Consider the following 10,276-nt stretch of genomic DNA (forward strand, 5'->3'; position numbering starts at 1 on the left):
ACGAGTCGTAAGGTGTAGGCCTAGGCTACATCTCCCAGCTGTCTTGCGGCATTTCACGGAGGCACGCTGCCTCTCGTTGTTCTGAGAGTAGACCGAGTAGAACAAACCCTGTTTTTGTTGGTTAGACTCAGGTCACCAAACCAGCAGATTATAGCAAAGGTTAAATTTGACTCAAACAAAGTTTTCTGTGAACATTGAACCCCTTCAACTTTCTTGGCCTTTTTACATATTGCTATCAAAATTTAATTATCTTTGTTAATTAACTTTGTTACTAGTTACTACCAAAACTGTATGTCACATTGCGTTACAAAATGTAAGTGCTGCTCACAACAACTCACCCAGTCTGTAACGGGAGGTGCTTGTCCAGGGGGCTTGTCAGCTCCACACATCGAAGAAGTCTCCTCATCAAAGACTGAAAGAAAGTGTATTTGCATGACACATTTAGGGCCCAATTTTGGGGATTTTATCGGCAAATGCTATGTGCCTTTTTTTAAACCCGCAAGAGGTGATTGGTGGAGACTCTGATATGGGCAAGGCCTGTGGCTAAGGGAAATTGCATTCGCCAATCACATTCACCAATTCTGTTACCATTTGCCGATATCATTCTCAAAATTGGGCCCTTAATCAGAATATATTTGGAATGCCTTTAAGTTATTAAAAAAAAAATGTATACTGCATTGTATACCTGATGATTCAAGGACTTGGAGAGCCATATCTCTCCTCGCCTCTTCCATGGCTCTCCTTTTTGTTGAGAAGTTCATTTTGGGGAACTCAGGGAAGGCTTCCATCACTGCTCTGGCCATCTGAATTAACAACACTAAAGTGATTGTCTTTCTCTTTTAATAGATAACTAAACCATTTGTCAACACATGCTTGGTGGGGAGGTTTTAGAATCATTGCTGCCAGCTTCTAAATGGTTGCCTATGGGCATTCATGGTTCGTAAATGCCCATAGGCAGCCATTCTGTAGCAGGCAGGGGCGATTTTAAATGAGCCAAATACCCAGAGACAGGACCAAACGTCAACATTTCAGTGTCAACCATTCTATTTCATCCTAGCCAACCAAGAAAGGGGGCTCAAAGTACACAATAGTGAACTTATCCTTTAAAATCATCTTGTATCAGGACGGTGACAAGATGTTGGAGTGAAAAGTCACGTAATTTTGAGCTCTCTCAACTCGGCGAATATAAACCCTAAAAAATCATAATTTAAACAAATACATTCAATAATATATAGGAGGGAACCAATAAAGAGGCCGGATATATCAAGAAAATCAAGTCAGAAGAAAATAAAAAAGGAGAAAAATGGATCCAAATTCTGACAAAGGAAAGCGGGAAGAGAAGAATGGGGCAGGTGCAGAACCAGCTAGCCTAAATCAACTCATTGACTTACTAGCACCCATAGGCAAACAACTGGATGAGGTGAAAAAGGAGGTCAAAGAAGTCAAACAAGGGATAATAGATGTGAGGAGAGAAGTGAAGGAAGAATTCGATAGATTCCGGAAAGAAACTGACAGCAAATTCGAAGGAATTAATGCCGACATGAAAACGCAGCATGACCACATGGAGGAAGCCCAAACACGAGTAGCTGAACTGGAAGAATGGCAAGTAGAAGCTAAGAGCGAGATGCTAGCTATGATGACCCAGACCCTAAAGATGCAGGAGAAAATGACGAACCTCGAGGGGAGGTCGAGGAGGAATAACATTCGCATTTTTGGCATACCGGAGGACACGGAGGAGAACTCAACAAGCAAGTATCTGGAGCGCTTCCTAACCACCGAACTCGAATTACCTAGTGACACTCCACTCCAGATACAGAGAGCACACAGGGCCCTGGCACAGAAACCACCGCCGAACGCACCCCCAAGATCAATGGTAGTTAACTTCCTACAATTCGAGACCAAAGAAATGGTGCTCAGTCATGCATGGAAGAGGAAAATTCACGTGGGAGGGAAGAGGATTTTTTTCGACCATGATTATGCAACTGAAGTGGTCCAGAAAAGAAAAGCATACAGACCCATTAAAAAAATACTAAAGGAAGAACAGATCCGCTTCCAGACACCGCTAGCGAGGATGCGCATACACTGGGGAAGCGGAGCCAAGACCTACGATAGTGCAGAAGACGTGGCGAGAGACATGAAGGAGAGAGGTTACGAGGTGGATCTCCCGAGAGAAGGCGCCGCGATCGCAGGGAGGGAGAAGACAAGAGATCGGGCAGAATGGCAACAGGCGACTCGAAGCAGGACGGGGAGGATGGCAGCGGCTGCTGCCAAGGAGAAGCTGAGGGGGTTTCAAAGGGGAAAATGAGCCTGGCTCGCTGACCCGAATGGATGTGTAAAGGCCCAGTTTGAAGGCCTACAAGGTATGTTAACGGACCTCTACTAATTACAACGTAACTGACGCTGATTGAGAGAGACTAAAATAAGATAGTTGGACTTGACTAGACGGAGGGGAGCCCTACGGAATGGGTTTGATTTCGGTTCTAGGGAGGGGCCCTTTCTGAGAGGAAGGATACCCCCTCAACCTACCAACGGGACTTGGGGGAGACGACATCCCCTTCTTTGGAAGAAGTTTGTGTTTTGTTTTATTGCATTTTATAATTTCATGTTCTGTTTTATTGCACGTTATGCAATGTTAAATGTTCCTTGTATACTCAACCTACTGCTGTTCATGGTGCTTAATAGGGATTTTGATCTAGGATTAGATGGGTACGACTGTTAGAATGGTGTCACTTAATGTTAATGGTTTAAATACCCCCAAGAAAAGGGACAGGGTAATAACTAAATTAAAGAGGGACAAAGCCCAAATTATTTACCTACAGGAGACTCACCTCAAGAAAGTAGAACATGACAAGCTTAAGAGATACGGTTATAGACATGTGTACAGTGGTTTGTTTAGGGGAGGTCCCAGAAGAGGTGTGACGATTATGATATCAAATCAGTTACAATTCGAATACGAAAAAGAGATAAGAGATGGGGAGGGAAGGTATATTATTGTGAAAGGGAAGCTCGATAATGTGAAGGTTACTCTGGTGAATGTGTATGCGCCCCCAGACTGTGACAAAAACTTTTTTTGACTGCTATTTGATGTTATCGCAGCGGAAACTGAGGGTATTTTAATTTGTGGAGGGGATATGAATGTTGTTTTAAATTATAACATGGACACAACAAGCCTTAAAAAATCGAAAATACAAATATCAAGATACGTAAATACATTATTGGAGGAGATGGGATTAGTCGATGTATGGAGGAATCTACACCCACTAGAGAAGGACTTCACACATTACCCGGCGGTGCATAAAGTACACTCTAGAATAGATTATTTGTTTGTGGATACAGGTAATGCCCACAGGGTTAATGACTGCCATATAGGAGGTGCAGATGTGTCCGACCATTGTTACGTAATTCACACATTCATACCAACAGGCCACATATGTCCTTGGCGACTAGAGAGGTCTCGTTCCCGTCCCAAGGAGGGATCCGGCTCCTAGGGAGGCGTCCGGCTCATACAAGAAGCCATTCATTCACGTATCAATTCTACAGATACGAGGGGCCCAGGTGTTCGGCGAACTCAGAAGTTCAGGGCCACAAAGCAAGTTGTAATGCCAACACATAGCCACAAGGGAGCAGCATAGAGACACATACAACATCCAGAGAGGCGGGAGTTCAGCACCATGCTTAGCCAATCAGAGCACATAACTAAGTCCACGCCTGCCCAGTATTAAAGTTACAACCCATAGCCCAGAGGGCTAGAACGCTCCAGGTATAGCATCCTTTTGAATGCCCTACTAAGTGTATCTCCGCATGTGCATGTACAATTCCCCTCCTTTTGCTTCATAGTATGCTAGGCCAAACCTTTGCTAAATAAAGTGAGTTAAAGCGATCCTGACTCGGCAGACTTCTTCCAAAAAGAACACGGCACCATAACTCGTTGTACCTTGACATAGGCATTAGTAACCGGAAAAGAATAACCAATTGGAGATTGAATGTGAGTATGCTGAATAATGAAGAAAGGAAGAACAAAATCAAATTAGAAATACAAAAATATATTACGGAATACGACAATGAGCTGGTCGAGCCAACGGTGGTTTGGGACGCCTTGAAGGCAGTTATGAGAGGCAGATTAATTTCGGAAGCGACTTACGCAAAAAAAATGAAATTAAAAACGTATTCGGAAAATATAGAGAAACTGAGAGAATTGGAAAAAGATCACCACAATTCGGCTGACTTAGATACACAAAAGAAAATTAAGCTTGTAAAATTAGAGATAGAAAAGCATCTAACAGAGGAGATAGAACGGAAGATGCTCTTCTATAAGCAAAGTTACTATGAGATAGGCCCGAGAGCCACTAAACTATTGGCGAGACGGACCCGCAAGCAACTCGCAACCAGTCAAATACATAAAATTAGGGACCCCCTTACGAACAGGTTAATAACAGAGCCAGAGGAAATAGAAAAAACATTCCAGAGATACTATGAGGAATTATATACACAGCCAGAGTCTGCACCAAGAGAGGAGATCAAGTCCTTTTTAAACACACTAGACCTACCAAAGATTGGACAGACACAGAACGATTCCCTAACGAGGGAAATTTCAATAGAGGAGGTGGTGGAGGCCATAAACAGATTAAAAAACGCGAAAGCGGCTGGGGGTGACGGCTACGTGGGAGAATGGTATAAGGCATTCAAAGACGAACTGTCTCCGCTGTTAGTTAAATCCTTTAATTGGACATTACAAAAAGGCAAAATACCACCATCATGGACAGAAGCAGTAATAACAGTCATACCTAAGCCGGGGAAAGATAGGGAAATATGCGGAAATAATAGACCAATATCGCTACTAAATGTATAAGTTATATACATCTATCATTGCGAGACGAATGCACGCCTTTACACGGGATTTGATCGACGAGGATCAAACAGGATTTGTGAACAGGCGACAGACGCACGATAACATTAGGAGGACACTGCATATTATAGATCAGGCAAACAAACAGAAAAGAGGCACGATACTGGTTAGCGTAGATGCCGAAAAGGTTTGACCGGGTAAATTGGACTTTCCTTTTCACAGTGCTAGAGAAGTTCGGATTCAATGAGAAATCAATACAGATTATCCGGACGCTAAATCAACGACCTACAGCTCGAATTAAAATAAATAGAAGCCTGTCTAACAAGTTCGATCTACAGAGATCAACCAGACAAGGATGCTGTTTGTCACCAACCCTGTTCGCTTACTTTATTGAACCATTAGCCCAAGCCATACGCGAAAATAGAAGAATCCAAGGAGTGACAGTGGGCGGAGTAGAGCATAAAGTCGGCCTCTTTGCAGATGACGTCATTGCATTCCTTGAACGGCCTAGTGAGTCGTTGCCAGAATTTCTAGATCTCTTGAACACATATGGACAACTATCAGGATACAAGATAAATATCACTAAAACCCAAATACTCACCATCAATTATACACCACCAAAGGAGATTAAAGAAAAATTCAATTTAAACTGGAATCTAAAGAAAATAACCTACTTAGGAGTAGAAGTGACTAGAAACATACCAGGACTATATAAGGCGAATTATGATAGAATTAACCGAGAATTATTAAAAGATATACATGGATGGACCACCCTAACATTGGATTTTAGCTCAAGGATTGAATTAATAAGAATGAATGTACTACCCAGACTTTTATATTTGTTCCAAGCATTACCGATAGAGATACCTCAAACGCAATTCGTAACATGGGACAGGATGATATCTAGATTTATATGGGGGGGGAAGAGACCAAGAGTGAGATTCAGAACCCTCCAACTAAAGTTGGCCTGATTCTGCCCAACCTGAGAGAATACTTCCACGCGGCCCAGCTAAGATATGTACATTGTTGGTGTAAACTAGATTATGAAGCAAAATGGCAAAATTATTTGGAATGTGTCCGATACAGAGTATTATAGGAGATAGAGAAACATTTAAGAAGGTTAGCAATCAAATGGATTAGATCACAAAATTTACCTTGGAATTATGATTAAATTACTTAGACATAATAAGGCGGAGAAGGATGCAAATGTATTAAAATGGGTGGCTTTTGATAGCAGTTTTAAATCAGATGGGCAGCGTGGGGGACTCAGACAGTGGGCGGACAAGGGCATTACGGCATGGTGCACACTGGTGAAAAAGGGGAACATAATGAGTTTTCAAGACTTGAAAACGACATATGGCCTGGATTGGCGGGATTTTTACAAATATCTACAGATACGGGATTATTATGGGAAACGGATTGGACAGGAGCTCTCACTAGAAATGAACCAGGTGGTACAAGTATTGGTTGATACATATAAAGGGAACCGGGTCAGGACTATAACTACATTATATAAGGCATTAATGGATGACAAAAGCACAACAGGATATATTAAAGAAAAATGGGAAAGAGAATTTGACATGGAAATACCTGACGATGAATGGGATAATATGTGGGAAAAACATAAGACAACAACCTGTTCACGAGCCTGGAGAGAGTTTTCCTGGAAAAATCGTATACGTTTTTTCATCACTCCTAAAATATCTAATAACTACTCTGAGAAAAGAAAGTCATGTTGGAGGAATTGTGGGTCATCTGATGCTAACCATGCACATATTTTCTGGAATTTTCACAAAATAACAGGGTTCTGGGGAATGGTACATGGGTTAACACAAGAGATCCTGGGATACGAATTTCCTATGAACCATGAGCTGATGTATCTGTATATTTACTCAGAGGATATTGTACATGATGGAGACTCATATCTATTCAAGATACTTATGGTTGCTGGGAAAAAGGTAATTACAAGGAAATGAGGGGGTGATGATCTACCCACTCAGACCCATTGGGTGGACACAGTGGGGGAAATATATATGATGGAAAGACTGACACACAGGCTACGGCTGACAGGACCACAGATGGACAGTAAATGGAGGAAGTGGACCCTATGGCAGTTGACACAGAATTGACATGACAGCAGGTTTTCTTTTCTTTTCCTTGTTTTTTGTTTTCTATTATTTATTTTATTCATTGTTTAATTTTCAATTATGGTCGTCGATGTTGTTGATGACTTGTATTAGCGTTCTTATTGATGAATAAAAAGAAAATTGTAAAAAAAAAATAATCATCTTGTATATCTGTGGAAACACCCAAATATAAGCTTATCTCCACCATCAAAAATTAAAGAAACATCATGTTTCCTCTATACTACATAGATCAACTTACTTCAACAACAATGACACCACAGCTGCAACCATCCCTTTGCACTGGGTGGGGCATCACTCCTCCTTTCCACTTCACATCCACCCAGTCAGTTTTCCCTGAAGAAATGTGATACTTTTCTTTAAGTGCTACCAAAACATTGTCCATCCACAGATACAATTTAGCAAAGTTTGTATTCAATTATAAGGTATATGGAAATATCTTCAAAACACCACAGCTGCCATTGTAGAATAAAAGTAAACATGATTGACATTTTAATGTTTAGAATCCTAGCTTGAATATTTACTGTAGTCTCTGAGCCGCATGGGTAGAGTCCTCAAGCTCAGAGGATGCTGGTGAGGGATCCATTTGGTACACAGTACCAGACTTTGCATGAATGTACTGAGAAAAAAGAGAGGGTATTCTTTAACTAGAGATGCAATTCCCAGAAATAGCAGGGAGAGTGCATGCAAAGCAAGAAAAAAGGTGATGGTTCAAAGTCAACTTAGAATCAAAGTTTCCCTATGCCAATTTCACAGTCGCCAAATGAGTTGACTGGATGAAATAATAAGCCAAGTACAGTTTCGGAAAAATACTGTATTGAGAAGTTGATGAGTATCCATCGCTGCATGTGGCGATCGATACACATGCAAACCAAATTTACCCACTGGTATGAATAAAGCAACCTTGACCTTGACCTTGATACTCGCCGCAATACTTTATTTCACTATGTGAAAACCCACATTTGAATGAATGAATATTAATGAATCAACATACCAGCATGTTCCAGTGATTTTTGTTCACGTGGACAAATGACAGGATTCCGTCAAAGTTATCAAAGTTTACCTACAGCATGAAAAAAACAATGTTTCATGATGATTTTATGAACATGTTAGTTAGCTGTCCACCTATGATAAGTATAGTTAAGCAATAGATCACGACAGGCTGTGGTATGTGCTCATTATACCACTGTTAAGGGGTGCGCGTCGGGCCGGCGACCCCCTTCACAGTGGTATAATGAGCACATACCACTGACTGAAGTGATCTATTGCTATAATATAACGGTTACTATTATGGCAAAACGAAAGTCATAGACACACTACATTTAAAAAAACAAACAAGAAAGTCAAAGTAGCTGTTTTATTAAAGAATACAAAAAAGTAGTCCCTCCTGACTGCCTTCAAAATGCACGACGGTCGCTATGCAACACACTTTAGCGTCCCTCCGAGAGAAGGCTCCGCTAGAGCGGTACGCCGGCAATTTATCCTATGGAGCAGTTCACTCGCCGTGTGCCTAAGCTTTCTTTAGTCTCTCCATCGCCTTGCTCACTCCGGGAGTAACAACATTTACACCCTCTCCATCATTCAACATATTTTTACTTTGTAACTGTTTCTACTTCCAGGCGCGGAGTGATATGCAAACTTTCACAAAATGATTGGGCGTCATAGCAGTTATGCATACGCTTATTATACAACAGTTAGGAACCAATCAGATCGCTGGATTCAAGCCACCCGTTGCCGTTGTATAATATAGTATATATAACATGAAAATATGTGTTGCAGAAAGGAAATGAGTGTGCAATAACACTTAAAACGCACTTATCCTTTACGAAAATGGTACCACTTTACTTGAGGTCTAAAAAATGTATTCATTATACTGTAATAGTGGTGTCATGAAAGCCAGTTCTGTGACATATCCTGTCACACAATTATCTAACCAAGTGCTAGAGTTTGTCTGTAACCTTGCACATCTAATTGTAATAATGATTATGTCATCATGTCAAAAAGAGGTGGATTTTCTGTGTATGTTAAGTTTTCATGACAAAGTTCATCACAAGAGTCATGTCACTCTTATGTAGATACCTTCAAATAAAGTGTTACCTTCTCAGCACAGTTATTTCATGCACTGTAGTAATTACCCATCACGCAACACACCGTAAAATGCACAAACATACACTGAACATATTACCTTAGGTAAAGTGGGGCGACGTGTAGTAGCTCTGTCACCAAATAAAAGTACACCTGCGGTGTAATAATCCATTAAGTAAATGGTGTCCACCACGTTGTACGTGAAGGCACTGAGATGCATCAATCCCTGAATTATCTGATAAACACAACATAATGTTTGATTAGCATTAGCACACAGCATCACCATATGAACACAAACTAGTTTCTTTGGCCATTGAAATTAATAACGAAGTTATGGCCTACTGTTGGCTTATCATGAGATCACCACTGGCTTCATCTCAGTGGTTTTCCATGTACAACAGAAAGAAAGACAGGTAATAACAAAGAGGGATAGTATGTCCGTCTATCTGCCTGCCTGCCTGTCTGTGTGTGTGCGTGTTGTGATGTCCTTAAGTGCCAAGGTATCACCACAGTTTTAATGTACTTCAACTGATGTCTTTATTCCAACTGTGGACAAACGCAGACAACAAGCTCTTGGCTAAACTTCTTGCTCTGCCTATTGTTCTGTACTAGCTTGTTTCTTAGCTCCAGAACGTTAGCCCCCTTTATAGGATATATTAATGCTTGCATGTTAATGCTTTTTCACATTGACATTATTACGTGTGTGTGTGTGTGTGTGTGTGTGTGTGTGTGTGTGTGTGTGTGTGTGTGTGTGTGTGTGTGTGTGTCTGTGTCTGTGTGTCTTTGTGAGTTAATGGAGGTCTTCAGTCCTCCAAATACATCAGTTTGAAGGACTACAAATTGAAAGACAGATAGACTAGCAGTGAGAGGAAGAGCTTTTAATATTCCTACCTCTCCTGTCAACCACAGGTGGGGTCGTAGACACCGTAGATCAGTGTGGTGGATGAAGAGGCTCCGACCCTTCACTTGGGATGGCAGGGTTGCAACAATTATCTCTGTTCCCCTCTTTTTCCACAGCAATTTTAACTGAAAGTCAGAATTAACATTGAAATCCATGTAGCAATTAAGGTCTATGATCTATGGTTTAAGTGTACGATGTGAAATGTGAGGTTCTATTAGTAATTATATTGCATCCTCATTGTCTCTACCTAGGCCCTAGGGCAATGAGGAGGAAAAAAACCATTTTCATTTCATTTCCTTT

The 10,276-nt window shown here is 41.1% G+C and overlaps 1 long non-coding RNA gene across 1 annotated transcript; it reads right to left on the reverse strand.

The window, feature by feature from the left end:
• Positions 1–338: 338 nt before the first annotated feature.
• LOC115556526 (uncharacterized) lies at positions 339–7,265 on the reverse strand. The gene is made up of 3 exons (XR_003979079.1): positions 7,232–7,265; positions 686–803; positions 339–412 (listed from the first exon to the last, which is right to left on the reverse strand). It is a non-coding gene; the product is annotated as an uncharacterized LOC115556526 (long non-coding RNA).
• Positions 7,266–10,276: the final 3,011 nt, after the last annotated feature.

This window comes from Gadus morhua, chromosome 13 (genome assembly GCF_902167405.1).
Source record: "Gadus morhua chromosome 13, gadMor3.0, whole genome shotgun sequence".
In the NCBI taxonomy this organism is placed as follows: domain Eukaryota; kingdom Metazoa; phylum Chordata; class Actinopteri; order Gadiformes; family Gadidae; genus Gadus; species Gadus morhua.